The sequence below is a fragment of the Nicotiana tabacum genome, chromosome 3 (genome assembly GCF_000715075.1).
Source record: "Nicotiana tabacum cultivar K326 chromosome 3, ASM71507v2, whole genome shotgun sequence".
NCBI lineage: Eukaryota > Viridiplantae > Streptophyta > Magnoliopsida > Solanales > Solanaceae > Nicotiana > Nicotiana tabacum.
The window spans coordinates 118,547,751-118,572,981 of NC_134082.1; the positions used below are offsets into that span (position 1 = coordinate 118,547,751).

Sequence of the window (25,231 nt, forward strand, 5' to 3'; positions counted from 1 at the left end):
AAAAAAAGAAAAGTCATTTCAAAATAAGTCATATTTTTCTGTTTCGCCAAAAATGGGCGAATTACGCGGGTCTGATTCTCACCGGATATGAGATACGTAGGCAAACCTCATCGGTTCCGGCCCATAACTTTCAAAAAATCCAAAAATATTTTCCTTTACTTCCTCTCTAGAAAAGTCTTTCTTTTGAGAACCTAATTTTCAAAAAATCCAAAAATATTTTCCATTACTTGCTTATTTAGAAAGCCTTTCTTTTAGACCCTAATTGTTTTTAAAAAAAATATACAAAAATATTTTCTTTTAATTTCTTTTAAAAATCCAAAAATATTTTCATTCTTCTTTAAAATTGAAAAGAAAATTCAAAATTCAAAAATATTTTTTTTTTTTGGAATCATTTCTTTCATAAATTCAAAATAAAATTCCAAAAATATTTTCTTTCTTCTTTAGAAGTTTTCCTTTCGAAATTCCAGAAAAAAAATTCAAAAAAAATCTTTCTTCTTTAGAAGTCTTTTTTTGCAAAAATGCTGAAGAAAAATCAGATTCCAAAAATATTCCCTTGCTTCTTTATAAGCCTTTCTTTCGAAAAAACCAAATAAAAAATTCAAAAAAAAAGTTAGTTTATTTACTTTATTCATGATCTTCCCGAAATATGCAAGATCTGATTCATGTTCCCACATGATACGTAGGCAACCCACATCAGGTTCGATCGAATGGTTTAAAAAAAGGGAAAATGAAAAAGAGAAAAAAAAAAGAAGAAAAACCAACAAAAAAAAAAGAGAAAGGAAAGAAACAAGAAAAAAAAGAAAAGAAAAAAAAGAAAAAAAAAGAAAGAGTGTTTATTCTAACATGGCTGTTGTTTTGAAATAAAAGCTAGTCAAAGGTAGTCGGTTTGTTGATTTGCAATGAAGAGTTATAAGAACAATCCAAGATCTCTCGGAAATAAAAGTATCTTCTCAACCAAGGGAATAAGCACCATTGTTGTTGATGCAAGGTCACGAAAAGGCAAGTAATCAAGTTGGCGGTGAAAAATAAAAATGGAGGCAAATGTGGGGGTGACTTTACTAGATTTGAGCAATAGGACATGGGCTGCTCAGGATGATTGTCAAAATTTGAGTGCTGAATCAGAAAGAATAAAAAGGTTGAATGTCATAGCAGTGCTGATGTGAAATTTTTTGGCTAAGATGTCGCGTAGTAACTGGAAAGTCACTCCTCTTTTAGTCATGGTAGCTTATTTTGTCATCTTTTCTTCTTTTTGTGTTATAGGACTGTGCCTTCCTTTATTCAAAAAAAATCAGTCACTTTGTATCCATTTTGTGCATAGTTCTTTTCACACTAGTTCTAGTGACATGACATGCATGCGGAATTTTTGGCCAGATCTTAAAAAATTGTTTAAGTTTGAACTGGACAATTGAGGAAAAGGCATTTTTGAGGATGAGTAAAGAGTTGAAATACTTTGGAATTAAGGTCGAGTAAAATTCACCTTCAAATCAATGTGAAGATCGGGCTTGGGGATGTTTAATCAATTGAAGTTTGTTAAAAAATTTGACATTAAGGGACAAAAAGTGTCTTGTGACTACGACACACCAAGAGGACAGACATGTTCGTCAATGCTGTGATTGCGAAAGATACTATGTTTGGCGTTCTCGAGGCTGGGAGACCCTCTTTCTGCAATCCAAACACTTTATATCCTTCGCTACCCCTTTTGAGCCTGTGTTATTTTCTTTGACTACCCTCTTTTGGGAATCAAGTTTAGAGTCAAGAGTCAAAAAAAATATAGGAAAAGAAAAGAAAAAGAAAAGGAAAAAAGACAGAGGAACAGAAAGAAAGATGAAAAAATAGTTAGATCAGATGTTTGAACTACGTTAGACCTGATTCCTTTAAAAAAAGGATACGTAGGCAGCCTCACTGTTCGGTCCAACCAAATAAGAATTCAAAAAAGAAAACAAATCCAAAAAAAAAATCCTCAGTATCTGAAACTGGGGTAAAGATTTTATTTTACTTTTGAAAGAGTCGATTCCAAGAGTTTTAAGTCTACACCCCCATTTATTTTGAGTCTACGTTGAGCCTTCATGTCGGCCTTTCGTCCAACCCTATCCAAAAACCTTCCAAATAAAGACCTCCCGATATGTCTTCAAGAATGCCAAGAGAAGCATGCAATGAGCAACGGTTGTCACATGACATATAAAACTGTCAAGTTACTCAGAAAAAGTAAGAAAAAGAAAAAGAAAAAGAAAAAGAAAAATGAGAGAGTTGTACTAGTGAAAACCCTCACTGGCACAGTAAGGCGACGGTAAGCAGAGATGAATAAATGAGAGAGACTTGTTGGTGAAAACCCCTCGAGGCACCATTAGTCGAATGTGAGTTGTGAAGCTGATGCAAAGGATTGGCACGAACAAGCCCGACTTCAAAGGTCATAAGAATGGTAAAAGGGAAGATTGGATCAGTTTGATAGATCAGGCCGTTAAGTCCAAAATGCATGTCATGATCATTAAGGCTAGTTATTGAAAAAAAAAATTCTTCCTTCTGTCCTTCCGACAGATGCATTTTTGTTAATACTTGTTTCTTTGCATCATTCTGTCCTTCACTCTGAGTCAATCCTTGTAAAAACAAGTAAAAAAAGATTTTAAAATCTGCTACCAGCTTTTCAGTTGCATAAAGTAAATTTGGCCAGCACTCAGTTGTTATTGTTAATATACCTTGAAGATTCATGCAAAGGCTTCCCCCAAAAAAACTCTTGTCAGCCTACTTGGCGCAAGAAAGATAACTAGTGATTCTCCCTGACAAAAAAATTGCTCAAAAAGCAGGAAGTCATTCAAGATATCGGAAAAGGTCACCTAAGAAAAGATCTCCAGTTGGGATAAGGCTGATTGAGCCGCAAATACAAATGGTACTGGGTGTGAAACAATCAGAGTTGGTGCAGAACAAAAGTCTTTTGAGACCGACTCAAGCTGATTGAGCAGAAGCCAAGCTGACCAAGACTCAAGGCCACAAACCGACCACCATTTTCAAAAGTGACAAATTTTTCTTTGTATGAAATAGGAACGAAGCGGTGCAAGGAAAGTGATTCAAAAAAAATGAAAAAAAAAAAACAAAAAAAGAGAAGAAAAAGAAAAGACGAGGAGAGCCGACAAAGGGAAGTTTCTCAAATCTTTTCCTTTATTTGTCTTGCTATTGTGCATAAAATCTTGCCATTGATCTTCACATTTTCCTTCTAGGGTAAAAAGTCCTAGTCTGACGGATTTTCCTCCCAATATAAATCTTAGTGTGATGAATCTTTCTCCTAAGATAACAAAAAAGGGAACCTAGTCCGATGAACTTTCTCCTAGGATCGAAATCTTAGTCTGATGAATCTTTCTCCTAAGATAGAGAATCTAGTCTGATGAACTTTCTCCTAGGAAAGAAATTTTATTCGGGTGAATCTTTCTCCTAAGATACCAAAAAAAGGAGGCCTAGTCTGATGAATTTTCTCCTAGGATCAAAATCTTAGTTTGATGAATCTTTCTCCTAAGATAGAGACCTAGTCTGATGAATTTTCTCCTAGGATCAAAATCTTAGTCTGATGAATCTTTCTCCTAAGATAGAAGACCTAGTCTGATGAACTTTCTCCTAGGATAGAAACCTTAGTCTGATGAACCTTTCTCCTAAGATACCAAAAAGAAGTAGAAAAGAGACCTAGTCTGATGAACTTTCTCCTAGGATCAAAATCTTAGTCTGATGAATCTTTCTCCTAAGATAGAGACCTAGTCTGATAAATTTTCTCCTAGGATCAAAATCTTAGTTTGATGAATCTTTCTCCTAAGATAGAAGACCTAGTCTGATGAACTTTCTCCTAGGATAGATATCTTAGTCCGATGAACCTTTCTCCTAAGATACCAAAAAAGAAGTAGAAAAGAGACCTAGTATGATAAACTTTCTTCTAGGATCAAAATCTTAGTCTGATGAATCTTTCTGCTAAGATAGAAAACCTAGTCCGACGAATTTTCTCCTAGGATAATAATTTTTTTTTTAAAAAGTCTGAAGTTGAAAAAAAAGTGGGAGTCATTTTTTTTAGTTTTTTTAAGATTATCAATGTTTAATTTTTCTGAAATCAGGGGGGGCCGCTTGGAGAACAGGGTCAGTCTTTACTTTAGTCAAGCTTAGTTTATAGTTTTCCTAGTCTATTCTTTAGTTTACTCTCATCAATGTATCAATAGTACAAGTGGTTTACAATTTTGCTAACAACTCACAAATCTTCCTAGTGCAAACTGGGGTAGAAAACATTTCTTTTATTTTGTCTGTTTTGTTGTAATCAGGCGCCCACCTGGAGAACAAGGGAAGACAACTCAAGTTTCAAGGGAAAGCAGTTTTGAAGGAAGACAGTTCAAGTTTCAAGGGAAAATGGTTCAAGGTGCAAGGGAAATCAGTGTCAAGTAACAAGAGAAGACAGTTCAAGTTCAGCAATTAGGCGTCCGCCTGGAAAATAAGAGAATTCAATTCAGAATGCAATTCAGGTCAGCAACAAAAGAAGCTCGCATAAAGAATGCGAGTCAGTAGTTCGAGATGATCAACAGAAGTTAGTCACAATCAAAAATAAAAAGTAAAAAAAAAAACAAAAAAGAAAGACAAGAAGTGAATCCAAATGCAGAAGTTAATGAAAGACGTGAGCTGCTCAAGACATGGCTGAGGTCACAAGCTCTGCATGTCCCATCTTGGTTTGAAAAAGCTGAAGAAGATTGAACCAACACCTGCAGCTAACAAGCATCAAGATTCAGATCAGAGTCTGCATGAAAAACCAACCAAGACTCAAGATCAATCTTCAGAAAACTCATAGATAGGAATCTTGTAACTCGTAGCTGATAGGCCTAGTTAGTCTTTTTAATTTTGATTTTGCTGTAATAACGGGACCGCGGACCGGAACCTCGACGGCACCTCAATCGGCTCTCCACCACGGTATACTCCATCACTCTTCCTAATTTTGAACTACACGTGGCCTGATTCCTTTATAGCCAAGGATATGTAGGCAGCTCAAATACCAGGGCTCGGTCACATTCTTCTTTCTTTTAGTTTTTAGTCTCTCCAAATAAGGGTCGGGTCAAAAAACCTGTCTAGTCGTTCTTTATCTGAAAATACTTCGTCTTTCCAGTCAAAGAGGGGCAACTGTAGACATGTGATTTTTGACCCTCCCCAAGATTTTTATATTTTAGCACGTAAATATTTATTTTAGGCCTAATATAGCTATTTCAACTCATTTTTACTCTTTGACTTTTATTTTATTACAAAAAAACGAAAATTACAAAAAAAATAGGTTCATTAATGTTTTGTAGTCATTTTTAATCTAGAAAAAATACAAAAAAAAATAGTTTATTTTAACGGTCAGTCTTATTTTAACAATTATTTTACTTAAGTAGGACTAATTAATAAATGAGGTCGTATTTTAACCTCGTTCGCGAAGAAAAAATTATAAAACTTGAGCTCGATCAACTCATTTTTAGGCCTAATTTTGGACCTAGCCCATACCCCTAACCTAATCCCTACCCCTATATAATAGTACCTACACCTAAAACATAGAGGACACCCCTAGATTTTAGATCCTCCGTTTAACAAAGAAAAAGAACGATTACCTACCCCTCCTGAGTTTATTGCTACCGTTCCCAATTTCGAAGGGGCTAGTGAAGAGACCTTTGGAGGCTCTCATCCCTCTCAATCCTTGAGAGCAAATATTAACTCTTTTGAAACTCAAACAAATTTACACACACACATTAACAGAGAAAAGAACGGAAATCACTTTAGAACTAAGGGGAAGGAAAAAAAAATTTAGGGGAGCAAAAGAAATCAATCTGGTCTCGCTCAAGCTTAGCCGCACATCTTTTGATTTTGTCGCCGACAAAGCCATCTCACAGGAGTTCCGATTTCATCACTGCTTTCTACTTTCTTCCCATTGAAATTAATTGATTTATTTGGAAACAACCGAAATCTTTCTCTGCTAAGTTGTATTGGAGCTGGGGTACTGAAAAAGTTCGAGGTCGCCGGAGAATTTTCGATTTAAGTTCCATCCATCATCTCCGGTTGCGGTATTTGGAAGTTCTGTTTCTCCTTATGTATTGGAGAAAATTTTCAAGCCATTGAAGGTTCACTCTTGTTCTTATCCTCCGGTTCAATAATATTTTTATCTTTCATGCTTTAAATCCATTCTTTGCCATATCTTATTGTTTTGTTTGTTTTTTTGGTCATTTAAGCTAGTTTACTCAGTATTTGGGCATGTTTAAATTGTTTTATTACTATTATATTTTTGTTATCTTGTTGCTAGATGAACTAAGCTTTGTCACCAATAAAAACTTTGGTATATTTCCTCATTTATTATGTTACATCGTATAGTCACAATTGCCAGGAACTAATCAAACAAACATATGACGTTTTACTTTTCTTAACTTATTTGCTTATTTGTTGTGCCACAATGGATTGATGATTTAAGCATGAACGTTGTGATCATCGTATTTTAAGGTGTTATCTTTTCCAATTTGGAGTTTCGCCAATTATAATTGGCTATGAGAACTCATATATTGAACGAATATCATTAAAGTGTAGAAAATGTTTTACTGTATAACTAGTTTAGGAAAAATAATTCTTAATTCGTAGCTTTCTTTAGGCGCGATTAAATAAATTATCGTGGCCATGGGTAAGGTTCCTGTGGCATGATTACGATACGTGAATCTCAACTCGGGTGCGCATTTATGTGACCCAAATCCAAATCTCAATAATGTTAGATAAAATGTGTTGCGGACTGCGAGTGCATTTATGTGACGTGGTTCAAGACGTATTTTAAATGACGTTTGCAGTCTTCCTTAAAATGAATAAAAGCGGTTATAAAACTAAAATTGAACCATAGGCTAAAACATATATTAAAATTAGATAATAGGCAAATTATAACAGTTGAGCGACCGTGCTAGAACCACGAAACTCGGGAATGTCTAACACCTTCTCCCGGGTTAACAGAATTCCTTACCCGGATTTCTGTGTTCGCGGACTGTAAAACAGAGTCAATTTTTTCCTCGATTCGGGATTTGAACCGGTGACTTGGGACACCATAAAATTATCCCAAGTGTCGACTCTGAATTTTTAAATAAATAATACCATTTCAATTGTCACTTTAAGTTGGAAAAAACTCCCCCTTACACCCTTCCGGGGTGTAGGTAAAAAGGAGGTGTGACAGTAGTGACTGAAACCACCTGAGCTAGGCTAGTGAAAACTAATAGAATCTGAGCCAAGGCCTCCTGAAGACCCGAAATCACAATGGGCATAGTTGGTGCCTGAGCTGGTGCTGCTGGAGCATCCACAACTGGGACCTGATCCTAAATTGGGGCGGCTGGTGGATCTGCAGGTGCTGCCCTAGTTGCTATGCGGGCCACACCTCTGCCCTTACCGCAACCACGACCGCGTCCTCGGCCTCTAGTGGCCACAACTGGTGTTACTGGTGGTCGTCCATCCTGACCGATAGCGTGTGTCCTCACCATCTGTGAGAGAATACAATGACAGAAGTTTAGTACTCGGATCAACAAATTCGCACGACAAGAATTTCAAGAATATGAAGTGTTTCCTAGGCTCTGATACTAACTTGTCAGGACCCCAAACCCATACCCGGTCGTGATGGCGCCTCTCGTGAAGACAAGGTCAGCCGACACATTTCCAATTCAGTTTTAAGCAATTAAACAATAAACATTTAGTCTTAAACATGATATAAATCCAAAAGTAAGCGGTGAATACAAAACAATTTACGGAATACAATCCAACATAGCCCGATACCGGGGTGTCACTATTCATGAGCATCTATCAAAACACTACAAGTCTGAAATGCCTACTAACTATTACAAAATAACTGATAAAGAGATAGAAATGAGATAAAGGGGGAGAAACACGGGAATGCGGACGCCAAGCAGCTACCTCGTGGACTCCGAAGTTTGCCGGGAGGTCTCAACTCGCACTAGTAGGATCAGGAACGCCTGAATCTGTACGCAGGGTGCAGGGAGTAAAGTGAGTACTCCAACTCAGTGAGTAATAATCATAAATAAATGACTAAGAGATATGAAAACACGTAAGGCACATTATAGGCTATAATGAAGCAGTAAAAGTGTTTCCTCACAATATAGGCCCTCGACCTTACTCAGTCAAAATCCTCACAAGCCACTCGGGCAATAGTAAACATGATTCTCAGCCCAAAATATTATTTAAAAGATCATTTAAGTGTTAAAACAGGGTAAACATGGATGAGTTATAAAAATAGTGGAATATAGCATGACTGAGTTCAAGTATAAAGTCAAAACAGTGATGAAATATCAATAAAAATCCCCTAAGAGTTTAAATAGTTGGCACGAGGTCCAAATAAGACATTCAGCCCAAAACATAATGATAGCAAATAGATTTCAGTCAATTACGCAGTAAAATAGTCATTCAGGACGGACTAAGTCACAATCCCCAACAGTGCACGACCCCACCCTCGTCATCAAGCGTGTGCGTCACCCCAATATAGAACAGCGATGTGCAATCCGAGGTTTCATACCCTCAGGACATCATTTACAATTATTACTCACCTCAATCTGGTCCAAACTCTAGCCCGCGATGCCTTTCCCCTCGAATCGGCCTTCACTCACGTCGAATCTATCCAAAATCAGAATTACGGCATCAAAATATGCAATTTACAACATAAATCAAAAAATTACCAAAACCCGATCCCTGGGCCCACATCACGGATTCCGATAAAAATCACATCAAAAAAGGATTTCCTTATCACTCCCCGAGTTCATTTATACCAAAAGCATCAAAATCTAACCACAAATGACCCCTCAAATCCCAAATTCTAGGACTCCAATTTCAAGCCCTAGTTCTTCAGATTTAGGCTTAATTCCCATGATTAATTAGGTAGATTTCACGTTAGAATCAAGTTTTAAGTCCATGAATCTTACCTGCAAGTGATTCCCCTTGAATCCCTCTTCAATTCTCTTCAAAAAGCTCCAAAAACGCTTAACAATGGTAAAAATCCAAAATCGCGGACACGACGAATATTTAAACATTCTGCCCAGGCCATAAATCCTTCTTCGCGAACGCGGTCCACGCCTCGCGTTCGCGAAGCACAAAATAACTTTGACCAAAAATTACTCTTCGCGATCGCGACCTGCCCATCGCGAATGCGATGGTTCCTCAGACAACTCTTCGCGAACGCGCTCCCTTACACGCGAACGCGATGAACAAAACACCTCAAACCCCAGCTGACTAATTTCCACTATGCGAACGCAGTCCTCTTCGCACGAACGCGATGACCAATCACCCAGCCCTTCGCGAGCGCGAAGGCCAAAATTCCAACCTTCACCAGCTAACCCTTCGCGAACGCGAGGGCCAACTCGCGAACGCGAAGGCCATTTTCTCTGCAACATTGTTCAGGAATTTCTGTAATTCCAAACATTATGAAATGGTCCGATTGACCACCCGAAACTCACCCGAGGCCCCCGGGACCTCAACCAAACATGCCAAAATATCCCATAACCTCATTCAAACTTGTTCCAACCTTCGGAACGCTCAAAACAACATCAAAACACCAAATTTGCATCGGATTAAAGCCTAAGAATTTCAAAATCTTCTAAATTACACTTTTGATCAAAAACCCAACCAAACCACGTCCGAATGACCTGAAATTTTGCGCACATATCCTAAATGACCCAACGGAACTACTGTAACTCTCGGATTCCATTTTGACCCCTATATCAAAATCTCACCTATCAACTGGAAAACACCAAAAATTCAATTTCGCCAATTCAAGCCTAAATCTACTCCGAACCTCCAAAACACATTCTGATCACACTCCTAAGTGCCAAATCACCTCCCAAAGCTATCTGAACCATTGAAACGCACATCCGAGCCCTCTAACTCATAAGTCAATATCCGGTTGACTTTTCCAACTTAAGCTTCTTCAAAAGAGACTAAGTGCCTCAAACCTTGTCAAAACCTCTCCGAACCCGAGCCAACCAACCCGATCACATATAGAACCGATAGAAAAAGAAATAAGAAGCATAAATGGAGAAAAAAGAACGGTAACTCATGAGATGACTGGCCGGGTCATCACAGAAAAAATCCGTACAATATTCTTGAGAAAGATGGTACCGTACTCTCTCAAAATTTGCAATTCATGCTTTATCCCATTGCTACGGAATCAACGAACAACATCATTCATATTTGATATGGAATATTTGCTCTTTGAGGGATTAAATTTCGACCAGCTCCTCAAACTCATCATTGTCCATGGAATCGTTATGGACCTTGGCATCAATGCATCTGCGACCAGTCCCTCAAACGCAACTCTTTAATTTTTGATCTTTAGATATTAGGAAGTAAGACATAGCACTAGTTGTTGGAAAATTCTTATAGTGGGTGTGGCCCACTTATTAGATGAGTAAGACATTTAATTCCCTAAATTTGCCACCTATTTAAGACTTAGAAGTCACTTTTAAAATGATGGGGATGCTGCCACATTTTTGGGAGGGCTAAGTTATCTAAAATCTTTAATTATCCAAATTTTAGTTAATCTCCCACTAACCAATAATAACCAATTACCTACATAATTAAGAACTATATTAAAATACTATCCACTTTTAATATACCTTATACACCTTACTATCATGGTCATGTGGTACCTTGTATGGTAATAGTTCATAAATACCGAGTATTAACGCGTGGCCCGAATTCTATCCCAACATGCAAAACTTGGACGAGAATTCATTTTCTTTGACTTGCTTCCCCTCTCATCATCATGAATTTACTCATCACTTGTTTGAAATAGCATAATCCTTATAATCTCCAAATAATCTTTTCCTTGGACTGATGTTAATTACTTTACAATAAATTTAACGTACAATACTACATGGTGCAATATCATAGTAATTTAATAATGTGAAGCGTAACATCATCGTAATGTAGTACTACAAGGCATAACATCATCGTAATATAATACTGTGGCACGTAATATTGACGTAATATTACATCTTGTAACATCATTCCTCCCTTTGGAACATTCATCCTCGAATGTTGATTGATGCTCTTATCATTTTCATAACTTATAGCTCTTGTGAATACCTTAATACTATCCTTGCCATTTAGGCAATTGTTCTGTGAATAAATCCAAAGGCCAGGGCATTCCATCCCTTTAGGCCTCTTTCCCACGCCATGACTTGTGATTGAATTCCTTCCAATCTCGTAATTGTTGCTACCTTCTATCATGCAGCCTCTACGATACTGACTTTGTGAGTGTTCCTATGCGACTCTCCTCTTCTTTTTCCCTACAACTTTTAGCCAATCTCTAGGCCATACTTTGTAAACATATACAAGGCTTAACAGGATGCCTCTCTGGGCATCTATAGGTATACTGAAGTTCTTTGCTTGGTACTTTGTAGAACTTGCGAATATGGCTATATCTTATTTCATAGATCTGGTTATCCATTCGTATGACTTTACTGCATCTACGCAGGTCATACTATACCATAATTCTTACTTTGATTTATCGTTACTGAGGTTTGCAACCAACTCCAGGTTACTCTCGTTGCTTATCCTTAAGACTGATGGTTTAATCTCATCTCGTACTGTTGAACTTTTATCCATCTATTATTGATTCATTATCCACCATTGATAACTTGATCTTTTATGTAACACCACTGCTAGGGCTCGCGTCTCATCGGGGATATCAGGAGTAATTAGATCAATCCACCTAAGGGTGATACTATACTTCCATAACCGTACTTTATAGCATCCCAATGTGACTCACCTTATATGGGTATTTTAGTCCCTTACAATTCATGAAATCCTCTCCCCGCCCCTTTTTTTCTACTTCAAATCATTACACAAGTGAAGGCCCAAACGTCATCCTTTATTTATCACAATTACACCCTCATTCTGCTACCAGGGCAGCATTCTAGTTCTTCTAAATGCCACTAGTCTTAGATTTCTTTGAGTTCTTTCAGGCTATATTGAGCTTTCTATAACTTAGAGGAACCATCATCTCCTTTGTTTTCACGGGATTAATCCTGAGGACTTATCCATTTTCATCACCTTCTCCCCTACCTTCTTCTTATCCTTAGTCTTGTCTTTCTAAAACCTTATCGTTCTATCATACTTTAGCTTGCAATCGATTCCCTTAGGGATATCAAGCGAGACATCGCATCGGCTCTAACTCTTCTTTTATTCTCTAATTAGACCTTTCGATACTTAGAAACCATAGGCTGGAAGGTATGTTACTGATGACGCTGCTATCATCCCTGGCTACTGAATCTCAGCGCTTCTAGTTTTTTACCTGAAGTATGGACCACTCTCATCCTTCTATACTTGAGTATTTCGTACATTGTTCACATTTACCTTACTTGCTTTAAAATATCACCTTACATTCTTCTATCTTTCTTTATAACCTCCCTCCCACATAGGTATAAATCACATCCACCATTTGAAGCTTTATTATAATACTTGCACCTCTGGTGCCTATACAATCCGGTGGGAGCTCCATACTGACTTCTTACGAGGCTGGTATTTCTTCTAACTGGCTTTATCGTAGATTTGTTATAGAATATAGTTGTTGTGCTATCCCACTCGCGAACGCGAAGAACAACTATCTACAACACTATATCAGATTTTCTGCAATCTTTTTCAACATGAAATAGTCCGTTTAACCACCCGAAACTCACCTGAGGCCCTCGGGACCACAACCAAACATGCCAACCTATCCCATAACATCATTAAACTTGTTCCAACCTTCAGAACGCTCAAAACAACATCAAAACACTAAATTTGCATCAGATTCAAGCCTAAGAGTTACAAATCTTCCAAATTCTGCTTTAGATCAAAAAGTCTATCAAACCATGCCCGAATGACCTGAAATTTTGCACACACATCCCAAATGACAAAACGGACCAACTGCAACTCTTGGAACTCCATTTTGACCCCTATATAAAAATCTCACCTACCAACCAAAAAATGCCAAAATTCCAATTTCGCCAATTCAAGCCTAAATCTACTCCGCACCTCCAAAACACATTCAGATCATGCTCCTAAGTCCCAAATTACCTACCGAAGCTATCCGAACCATCGGAACTCACATCTGATCCCTTCATCACATAAGTTAACAACTGGTTGACTTTTCCAACTTAAGCATACTCAAAAGAGTCTAAGTGACTCAAACCTTACCAAAATCTCTCCAAACCCGAGCCAACCAACCTGATAGCATAAAATACAGCTGAACAAGGCAATAAGAAGTAGAAATGGGGGGTAACAGAGTGGTAACTCATGAAACGACCGGTCGGGTCATTACAATCACTCAGTTCCTAATTCATGTTTAGTTTACCTTGTTCACCAGTCCATAATGATTTCTATTACTCTGGGGTCTAACTTTTTCTTCTGTTAATCACGTTAAAGTTGTGAACTTATTTCTCAAAATAAGGATGTGATTGTATGGCCTATACTCTTTTGTTGTCTTAAGGCCCATCACCTTTCTTCTCTTTCTTCATTTGACTATAGATTCTGTAACACTCTACTATTGCCATCCATGTATCACATCTCACTCATAATGCTTCATTATCCCTCTTTGTACTTCCCTGCTAATAATTACGTCTATCACTTTATCTTGAAAACTTTAACAAGATATTTTTTTTGCTTTTACCTTCCCTTGCTCCATCTACTGGCTCTTCGGGCTGCCTAATATTCTCCCTCTACTAAGGACTGGAGTCATACTAAGAAAATATTTATCCCTTCAAGGTTTCTAGTTCCTATCTTTGTAGTACTCATATCTAGCTGTACTATTTTAGTGTGCACCATCTGGGTATCTCACAAGAAGATCTATTAGCACATTTGCAATATCCTTCGGAAATGTCAACTAACGCAAATAATTCATCCATCATTTTGGCTCACTCTAACCTCAGCCGAATCATGATATTATGTCCTTCTCTTAAACCATATTTGTTAGCCCCCATGGAGTATAACTTAGATCGGTGTGACCAATTATACATAACTCTGTTGCTGTTGAAGGTAACTCAAAATGCTTATATCCCTCTTCCTGAGTGGTAAATAAGGATAATTTTTATTAACTGTGTACCTCGTACCCTTCTTCACCTTTCTTCTTTTACTTGCTGCAACTTGTGTCTAACTTTTGATTCTGTTGTTCCTTTTTACCGTAAGAGTGGATAAGTATTCTTTCCTAAAAGCTCCTTATCAAGAACCGTACACCTTTTAGTATATGCATGACCTGCTGAAGACCTCTCATTTACTCATCATAAGCAAGATGCGAAATCGAGTTCCTCTAACTCAACACTTCCACAGCTATATCTTTTATCGATCGCCTTTCTGAATATAGGAATCGTCTTATCACGAATAGAAGTTCAGGATTGGAATTCTTATAAGTGAGCTCTACCACACGATCTAGAGTAAGAAGAAAGAGTGACAGTCCTAAATGCCCTGTAGCCTCCTGCTTATAAGTGTGGTGCACAACACACCCATAAATAAGACTCTACTAGACACGGCTTGTAGACTCCCTATGACAGAACTGCTCTGATACCACTTTAGTCATGCCCCAAACCTGGGGGCGAGATCGGCACCCGATACCTTACTCAACCGAGTACCAACATAACGTATTTTTTCATGTCATATTATCATAGATAATTGAGCCGGAAGGCTTCTGTGAGATAAGTAGAATACAACATGTGATACCAACTTATACATAAGACATACGGGCCTATAAGACCAAAATAACCACTCGTATACCAAACATAGGCCGACAAGGCCATACAAGCTTTTACATACATGACATCTGTCTACAAGCCTCTAAGAATACATAATTTTCATAAAGGTCGGGACAGAGTCCCGCCATACTAGACAATACACGTCTAAATCATACTAACTAAACAAGAAACTCCGAAGAAAATGGAGTGCACCAACATCTTCTGCTAAGCTGATAGCCTACTTGGAGGGCTCTCGACCTGTCTATTAGGATCTGCGGGTATGAAACACTGCGTCCCCAGGTAAAAGGTACGTCGGTAGGAATAATGTACCGAGTATGTAAGGCACATAAATAAGTACATAACAGACATGAAAGAAATATAGAGTAAATGACTTAACCAGCAAGTCTGGATAACTCTGTAAATCCTGAAATACTTATAGTGTAACGACCCGATCGGTCGTTTTGATCATTTGCACTTTGCTCGCCAGTTCTCGGGCATGACTAGCCCCGTAAGATGTATTATAACTTATGTAAATCATTGGTTTTGATTTTCAGGTTAATCGAAATAGATATGGAAGAATGATTCTCATCTTGAAGCTTTAAATTTGAAAGGTTTGACCCAGTCTTGACTTTTTAGTATTCGATATCAGATTTGGATTTTTATGACTTGGTTAGCACCATTGGGTGATTTTGGACTTACGAACATGTTCAGAATGCAATTTAGAGGTCCGTGGTAGATTTAGGCTTGAATTGGCGAAATTAGAAATTTGGCATTTTCTGGTCGGCAGTAGAAATCTTTATATCTGGTTCGGAATGGAATTCCAAAAATTTTAGTAGGCTGATTGTGTCATTTGTGATGTGTGAGCAAAATTTTAGGTCATTCGGATGAGATTTTATAGGTTTTGGCATCGTTTGCGGAATTTGGAAGTTTGGAAATCCTTAGACTTGAATACAAGGGTGATTTGATGTTGTTTTGAGTGTCCCGAAGATTGGAATAAGTTTGAATGATAATAGGTGACTTGTTGGCATGTTTGGTTGAGGTCCCGAGGGCCTCGAGATGGATTTGAGTGGTTGATGGGATGTTTAGCTTTGAGTGTTGCTATAGATTTTGATGCTTCTGTCAGTTTCGCACCTACGGATTGGGTACTACAAGTGCGAGGTTGAAGATGCGTGAGGAAGGCCGCAGATGCATTTTTGGAGTAGTTGAAGCTTGATCATAGGTGCGGCAATTTTATCGCACCAGCGGGGCCGCAAGTGCAGTGTTGTCATCGCAGAAGCGGTTTCTGAGGGCATAAGTGGGAACCGTACCTGTGATGGATTTTCTACAAGTGAGGTGTCGCAGAAGCGACATTTTGACCGCATATGCGGTACCTCTAGGCAAAAAGTATAAATTGTGGACTTCGCGAATTTTGGTTCATTTTCCACCATTTTTAGTCTGCTTTGGAGCTTTTCAGAGTGATTTTGAGGAGGAATTCAAGGGTTTATCAGTAAGGTAAGTGGCTTGAGCCCTAGCACTCGTATATGTGATGATTTCCCATTGTTGAATCATATAATTTATGAATATTAGGGGTGAAAATGAGGGGTTAGGTCTTGGGATTTTTGGAGAGTTTGATTGAGGATTGAGGGGTCAAATGGAGTCGGATTTTGATAAATTTGGTATGTATGGACTCATGCGAGGATAAGGATTCTAGTTTTGCAATTTTTATCGGATTTCAAGACGTGGGCCCGGGGGTCGGGTTTGGCCAATTTTGGGAATTTTGATTTAATTTGATAATTTTTGCGTAGGCCTTGTTCCTTTAGCATGTATTGATGATATGATTAAGATTGTGGATAGATTCAAAATGATTTGAGGCTGAGTCAAGCGGTAAGGGCATCGCAATGTAGATTTTCGTCCGGTTTGAGGTAAGTAATGATTGTAAATGTTGTTCTGAGGCTATGAAACCTCGGATTTTACATCGTTTCACTACTTTGAGGTGACGCACATGCTAGATGACGAGCATGGGGTCATGCACTATTGGGGATTATGACTTGGTCTGTCCCGTATGACTATTATGTCGCATATTTGATTGAAAACTATTTGATATTATTGTGTTTTGGAAAGCATTACTATGTTTTAGGCTAGATGCCATATTTGGGCCACGTCCCAACTATTTGGACCCTTAGGGTTTTTCTTTACTAAAACTCCTCACTGTTTTTATTTAATAATTGTACGCAGTCATGCTATATTCTACTAATTTCATAACTCAGTCTTATTTACCCTAATTTGATGCATAAATGATATTTCGACTGAGCATCCTATTTTACGATAGCCCGGGTGGCTTGAGAGGTTTCTGACTTAATGAGGCCGATGTCCTGTGTTGTGAGGATATCATGGAATTGGGCTGCGCGCCGCAACATGTTGTACTGATTTGTGATATATGAGAAGACGAAGGCCTGATTTATTATGCCACGAGGTGGCTTGTTATGTGAGGCCGATGGCCTGATTTATTATGCCACGAGATGACTTGTTATAGCGTTTGGGCTGTAGGAGCTCCTCCGAAGTCTGAACACCCCTAGTGAGCGCGGGTACCCAGTGTGAGTGATGTGATGTTCCCCGAGGGGCTATTTTTTATTTATGTTATTGCCCGAGGGGGTTGATTACGAGTGATTGTGAGGTAGCCCGAGGGCTGGTTCTGTTGATATTTTGCCCGAAGGGCGGTTTATGATTCATTTTGCCCGAGGGGCTATATACGAATGAGTTTTTGCCTGAGGGGCCGACTATGTTTTCATCATTTCTACTCACTGTTTCATCACTTGTTTAAAAACTACTGAAAGATGTTTTAAATAGATTTTAACACATATTCAAATGATTTCTACCAAAAACTGGACTTTTAATGAAATGATTTGATATATATACTGTTTTGGAAACACATTGTACTTACTGTAGTGTTATGATGTGGATTATGTATTTTCTTACTGCTCAGTCTTTATTTACTCTTATTACTTACTGAGTTGGCGTACTCACATTACTCCCTGCACCTTGTGTGTAGATTCAGATATTACTGAACCCGGTAACGGGTGTTGATTACTTAGTGGGAGGTTCATCAAAGTTAACAAGGTAGCTGCCCAGCGTTCGCAGCCCTGCTCTTCTCCCTCTTATCTTCCTTAGACTGTTTTTAGTATATTTTCAGACTCTTTGTTATATTCAGACCTTAGTAGATGCTCATGACTTGTGACACCCCAATGTCGGGCTTGTGTTATTTTCTTTTGCACTGGTTATTTAGACTTATGTTATGAGATTCTGTTAATTTAATAGCTTAAAAATGACTTTTATGAAATACTGGTTTGATTTGGGATTTGTGTCGGTTGGACTAGTTTTATGATAGGCGCTATCACGACCGGCTCAGTTTTAGGGTCGTGACAAGTTGGTATCAGAGCCTAAGTTACATAGGTCTCATGAGTCATGAGCGGGTTAGTAGAGTCTCGTGGATCGGTACGAAGACGTCTTTACTTATCTTCGAGAGGCTGCAGAACCTTTAGAAAATCCCACATTCTTGAATTCTTATCGTGCGTCATTGATTCAACCCTAAATGTAACTCTTGAAATTCCTTCCACGCATTCGTATGTGCCCGCTCGGTATTAGTTGTGCATCGATGGCTTGTGATTCCCTAATCGAGGGGTGAGATGTGACTTCTGTGTGTTGATATTGGGCCAGTTTAGAGAACTTGAGGCCGGGTTTTTCCAGTTGCTTGAGCACTGAGGTGTTGATTGTGAGAGCATGTACTTCTGGATTTATATGTTCGGTAGTGTCCCTATTAGTGGAAGTGATGACTGGATAGCTATGTGATGAATATGATGTGACTGCGAGATGTGTTCATATGATTTGAATGTGACGAGAAGGGTCTGCTTGAGAATAGAAAGAACTATTTGGTGCTTGATTTCCATCTTGATTTGATGTATAGCCCTGAGTTATGAGTGTGTGGAGGATCTTTTCATGTTGTCTAGTTGGGGGAGTGGAGTAGATTTTATGTTACGATATGAGTTCAGACTCAGGAAGATTAAGTGACTGCGAGATGTTTATGATAGTGGAAGTGTATGAAGAGTTGTTAGTTTGAGGTGATGCAGGTGGGTTATCTCCTGTGGAGTGTTCTGAAGTTTGTGTGATCCTTATGTTGTTTGTTGGAAGACCTCTTTTACTAGTGAAATATATGTGTTGCGATTTGAATTTGGATCGCTTAAAAGAGTAGGCTTGACTGTTATGAGGGTGAATGCGAGATTTGCAGAAGATTTGAATTACTAGATGGCTTGTGTTGCACGAGCTTATAAAGGATTAAGTTTAATCTCACTATGGTATTATGGTGGTATTAGAGTATAGGCATTGTGAGTTATTGTGTGTTTTGATCTATGTCTTTGAGCCAAGTGGGGGAGTCTGCAATTGATCAGTTGGTTGCAAAGTTATGTGCTATGTTGATTCCAATTGGAGGCATACTGGTGAATCAGTTATGGCTTACAGAGGTTAAGATCGAGGATGACTCGAGTAAAGGAAATTTTGGATAGGGGTTGTGTTATGCTTTATGGGTGTATAAGAATCATGGAATGACTTGAGTTGTTATTGGTGAAGGACGTAATGTGCATGGAGCAGGAAATTATTTGGTTGTTTTAAGGTGGGATTACTTTTTGGGGTGTTGGAGTGCTGATGGAGCAGAGGTTGTTCGGTCCATTTGATCAGTCTAATTGAGGTTTGAGTAGAGTGGAAGACTCCCCAGAATGGTTTTAAAGGGTTCAAGATTTACATGTAGTAATTGGAGATCTTCACGATGTATATTTGGCTAGAAACGAGGGTTCACATTGGAGGGTGCCAAGACTTGTAGCATATCATTGTGGATTCTACATATCAGTATTAGGAAGGTGAAATTAATGGATTTAGATTCACAGGAAGTCTCTTCAAGGTAAGTATTTGAAATGTGGTGCTTTTGGGGATATTTAAGAGAGTATTCAGCAGCTTATGAGCCTTAGACGATGTGGTTTTATGCATAGGTCTCGTGTGGTGAGTCAGGGTTGAGGACTACGGTATCATGGCAAGGAGAAGTATCAATTAGAAGGTAAATCAGAAGAAACTTGGAATAAATAGGGCAGCTTGGTAGTAGGTCAGATCGACATAGTAAGGGATATGATTAGTTCTTTGGGTACTTATGAGGTGATGAGTTTCTACAGATGTCTCGTGGCAATGCTCTTGGGTTTTTGGTGATCTGCGTAGCTTGGATGAGCTAAAAGGATTCAGTCCTGACGGTTTGGTTTTGTGCAAATAGGATTCAAAGAGTTCTTGATGGTTTTCTACCAAAGTTAAAGATGTATATTTTCTACTGGCATGAAGAGCAGGTGATGTATAGTGATTTTCTTCTAGATAAGATCAAATGGTAAGTTCTTGGCTAGTCGAGTACTTAGTTGCTTGTGGCTCAGAATGGATTACAAAGTCCTCATATGACCTAGGATGGCATGGTATATGCGGTATGTTGTGTAGGGTTGAGATTGTATGTGTAAGGTCACAATTTAGTTCTGAAAGGAAGGTCATAAATTCTTAGGCAGCACAGGCATTTTCAGATGATTAGGCAAATGATATTGCTAATTGGTGTGGCTTGAAGAGGGCATACATTTAAGAAAGGGCAATGTGATTAAGTTAATAATACATCATTAGTTTTGCAACACTCTCTTGTTTGATCGACTGCTGATATTCGAGTTTGCTTGGTGGCACAGAAGAATTTTAGGAGTATCCCTCGTAGAATGATGGGTATTAGAGGTGTGTTATATATTCGAACGGTGTAATTGGGATCAGATATGGTGATTTGTGTGCTATATGGATTTTGGAGACCGGGAGTTCTCATAAACAGGTTATGTTGTGGTTGCGGGTCGCGTATATCGGCCTTGTGTTGTGACTATCGGGGGTTTAGAGACCCGAGTGGATCCTTTGTTGCTTATTATGTTACATTTTAATGTGATATTGGGTATGGACTGGTTGTCTTCGTATCGTGTTATTCTGGACTGTTGCGCTAAGACGATGACGTTGGCTATGCCAGGGATGCCTCAGATTGAGTGGTGAGGTTCGACGAATTATGTTCCTAGTAGGGTGATTTCATTTTTGAATACCCAGCGGATGGTTGGGAAGGGTTGTATTTCTTATTTTTCCTTTGTTAGGGATGTCAGTGCAGAGACTTCTACCATTGATCCAGTTCCGGTGGTGAGGGATTTTTCAGATGTGTTTCCTGCTGCCGGGCATGCCACCAGATAGGGTTGTTGATTTCGGTATTAATTTGGTATTGGGCACTATATCGTATGGAACCGGCGAAGTTAAAGGAGTTGAAGGAGCAGCTTCAGGAACTCCTTGATAAGGGGTTCATTGGTAGGACAATATGGATATGTGTTCTATATCGAGTCGGCTTTGTTCACTACGAGTTGCTATTGTTGTGGGATGTGTTGATTCGATTGTTATTGAGCTTATTAGTGTTCTGGGGTGATCTATGAGTTACCTTTTTGTGTTGCGAGGCGTTATGATTTGTTGGTTGTAGGCACATATGGTAAAGTTCTATTGGGGTCTCATAGTGGAATTCGAGCGAGAAGAGTATTGGGTATTGCTCAGTGGATGGTGTATCGGTTGTGTCCTTTCAGGTTTGTGTGGTGTTATGTCATTTGATTTGTCGTGGTTATGATGATTTTCTTTTGGTACTAGACATTAAATTGCGCGTGGTTGTTGATTTTGAGCACAGTGACTTGAGATGTTTCATGTGGACCAGTGTTTGGATAGGGTCGCGCATTACAGCAAAGTTATGTGGAGGTATGATCCTTTGGGTTAGATTCATGTGTTCTGGTTCTATACTGTGTGATGATTCTCAGCATTGTGTGGTGGTGGTACTGGTGAGCTTGCGGCACAGCTATCTCATTTGAGTCATTTTTCCATGATTTTGAGTACATTTGGATTATTGCTTATTGGTGCGCGGGTCGCACGGGTTGTGGATCTAGATTCTATCGATGTGTCATGTCACTAGAGTAGTCGTGTTGGATGAGATGAGGTCATTGAGATCTAGAATGAATACTATCGCATTCGATTTCAGCATGTTGGAAGGATAATATCGGGATTCAGCTTAGAAAATTACTATGGTCCTTGCCAAAGGAGAGGGAGTTTCTTGAATGGTTGATCTGAGGAATGGTTACGACTTTTTGCATGTTTCTTTCATCATTGGCAGTATACAAAAGTGTTGGAATGAGACTTTATTTGATAAGAGGTGTATTATCGTTATTCGGTTGTTGTGTGCAACTGCCGTGATTTGAAGTTATCGCTACGAGTGATTGAGTTATGTGGTATATCATGTAATTGCATCTAAGGCTACAAATACGATTTGTTACAGCTTTTTCAGACTTATCTAGCGTATAGATGTGAGATTCTGGTATTATAGATAAGTTCGGAAATGGAAATTTGGTTCTAAGGTTCATGGGCTTGGTTGGATTGCAAAATTTCAGTCATGTTGCATTATCAGACCTATATAGGATAGGATGATGTGGGATCACCCCCGGGTATGTGCATGGTAAGATTATTTAGCGATTTGTTGGCTTGTGGAACAACTCTGGGCACATTCGAGGATGAACGTATGTTTAAGTGGGGGAGGATGTAATGACACGACTGGTCGTTTTAAGCATTTTCACTTTGTTCGCTAGTTCTCGGTCATGACTAGCCCTGTAAGAAGTATTATGACTTATGTAAATCGTCGATTTTAGTTTTCAAGTTAATCGGAATAGATATGGAAGAATGATTCTCAACTTGAAGCTTTAAATTTGAAAGGTTTAACAGTCTTAACTTTTTAGTGTTCGATCTCGGATTTGGATTTTTACGATTTGGTTAGCTCCGCTGGGTGATTTTGGACTTAAGAGCGTATTCGGAATGCAATTTGGATGTTTGTGGTAGATTTAGGCTTGAATTGGCAAAATTGAAAATTTGGCATTTTTTAGTCGGCAGTGGAAATCTTGATATCAAGGTCGGAATGGAATTTTGAAAATTTAAGTAGGTCTGTTGTGTCATTTGTGACGTGTGTGCAAAATTGCAGGTCATTCGGATGACCTTTGATAGGTCTTGGCATCGTTTGCGAAATTCGGAAGTTTGGAAATTCTTAAGCTTGAATCTGAGGGTGATTTGATGTTTTGATGTTGTTTTGAGTGTTCTAAGGTTGGAATAAGTTTGAACGGTGATAGGTGACTTGTTGGCATGTCTGGTTCAAGTCCCGAGGGCCTCGGGATGGATTTGAGTGGTTGACGAGAAGTTTAGCTTTGAGTGTTGCTGTAGATTTTGATACTTCTGTCATTTCTGCACCTGTAGATTGGGGATCGCAGGTGTGAGGTCGCAGATGCATGAGGAAGGCCACAGATGCATTTTTGGAACAGTTGAAGCTTGATCGTAGGTGTGGCGATTTTATTGCACCAGCAGGGCTGCAGGTGTGATGTTGTGTTCGCATAAGCGGTGTCTGAGGGCATAAGTGGGAACCGCACCTGTGATGAATTTTCCGTAGGTGCGGCGTCGCAAAAGTGACATTTTGACCGCAGATGGGGTACCTTTGGGCAAAAAGTATAAATTGTGGGCTTCGCGAATTTTGGTTCATTTTCTACCATTTTTAGTCGGCTTTGGAGCTTTTGAGATCGAGTTTGAGGAGGAATTCAAGGGTTTATTAGTAAGGTAAGTGGATTGAGCCCTAATACTCGTATATGTGATGATTTCCCGTTGATTAATCTTGTAATTTATGAAGATTAGTGGTGAAAATGAGGGGCTAGAGCTTGGGATTTTTGGAGAGTTGGATTGAGGACTTGAGGGGTTAAATGGAGTTGGATTTTGATAAATTTGATATGTATAGACTCGTGAGAGGACAAGGATTCTAGTTTTGTGATTTTTATCGGATTCTGAGATGTGGGCCCGGGGTCGGGTTTGGCCAATTTCGGGAATTTTGATTTAATTTGATAATTTTCATGTGGGCCTTGTTCATTTAGCATGTATTGATGATATGATTCTGATTTTGGATAGATTCGGGATGATTTGAGGCCGAGTCGAGCGGCAAGGGCATCGCGGTGTAGATTTTAATCCGGTTAGAGGTAAGTAATGATTGTAAATGTTGTCCTGAGGGTATGAAACACCGGATTTCACATTGTTTCACTACTTTGAGGTAACGCACACGCTAGATGACGAGCGTGAGGTCGTACACCGTTGGAGATTGTGACTTGGTCTGTCTTGTACGACTATTATTTCGCGTATTTGATTGAAAACTATTTGATACTATTGTGTTTTGGAAAGCATTACTATGTTTTGGACTGGATGCCATATTTGAGCCTCATGCCAACTGTTTGGACCCTTAGGGGTTTTCTTTACTGAAATTCCTCACTATTTTGATTCAATAACTATACACAATCATGTTATGTTCTACTGATTTTATAACTCAGTCTTATTTACCCTAATTTGGTGCATAAATGATATTTCGACTGAGCATCTTGTGTTACTGTAGCCCGAGTGGCTTTAGAGATTTCTGACTGAGTGAGGCCAAGGGACTGTGTTGTGAGGATATCATGGAATTGGGTTGTGCGCCACAACATCTTGTACTAATTTGTGATATATGAGAGGCCGAGGGCCTGATTTATTATGCCATGATGTGGCTTGTTATGTGAGGCCGAGGGTCTGATTTATTATGCCACGAGATGGCTTGTTATAGAGCTTGGGCTGTAGGAGCCCCTTCGGAGTTTGAACGCCCCCGGTGAGTGCGGGTACGTAGTGTGATTTGATATATATACTGTTTTGGAAACACACTGTACTTACTGGGGTGTTATGACATGGATTATGTGTTTTCTTACTGCTCAGTCTTTATTTACTCTTATTGCTTAATGAGTTGACGTATTCACATTACTCCCTGCACCTTGTGTGTATATTCAGGTATTTCTGAATCCGGTAGCAGGTGTTGATTACTTAGTGGCAGGTTCATCGGAGTTACCAAGGTAGCTGCTCGGTGTTCCTAGCCCTGCTCTTCTCCCTCTTATCTTCCTTAGACTATTTTTAGTATATTTTCAGACTCTTCGTTGTATTCATACCTTTGTAGATGCTCGTGACTTGTAACACCCCGATGTCGGGCTTGTGTTATTTTCTTCCGCACCAGTTATTTAGACTTATGTTATGAGATTCTGTTAATTTAATTGCTTAAAAATAACTTTTATGAAATACTGGTTTGCTTTGGGATTCGTGTCGGCTGGCCTAGTTTCATGATAGGCGACTTCACGACCGGGTCGGTTTTAGGGTCGTGACATATAGTGTCATGCATATGCTTATTAATGTCATATCGTGCATAAGTAAACGTGTTCATACATCATCAAGCCTTTGAAGGCAACCCATCATATCATCTTGGGCACAGTGGGCAAAATCATTAACGTATACTAGTTGATCAGGTGATGGTGTGTATATAACGCCGTAATCTTTTCCCATATCTCATATGCATATATACATACATACATACATACATACAT

At 38.9% G+C, this 25,231-nt stretch overlaps 1 long non-coding RNA gene across 1 annotated transcript; it reads left to right on the forward strand.

Moving 5' to 3' along the window:
• The first annotated feature begins 5,300 nt into the window (after positions 1–5,300).
• Positions 5,301–24,922, forward strand: LOC142179485 (uncharacterized). Its single transcript, XR_012707751.1, has 3 exons — positions 5,301–6,104; positions 15,269–15,325; positions 24,648–24,922. It is a non-coding gene; the product is annotated as an uncharacterized LOC142179485 (long non-coding RNA).
• Positions 24,923–25,231: the final 309 nt, after the last annotated feature.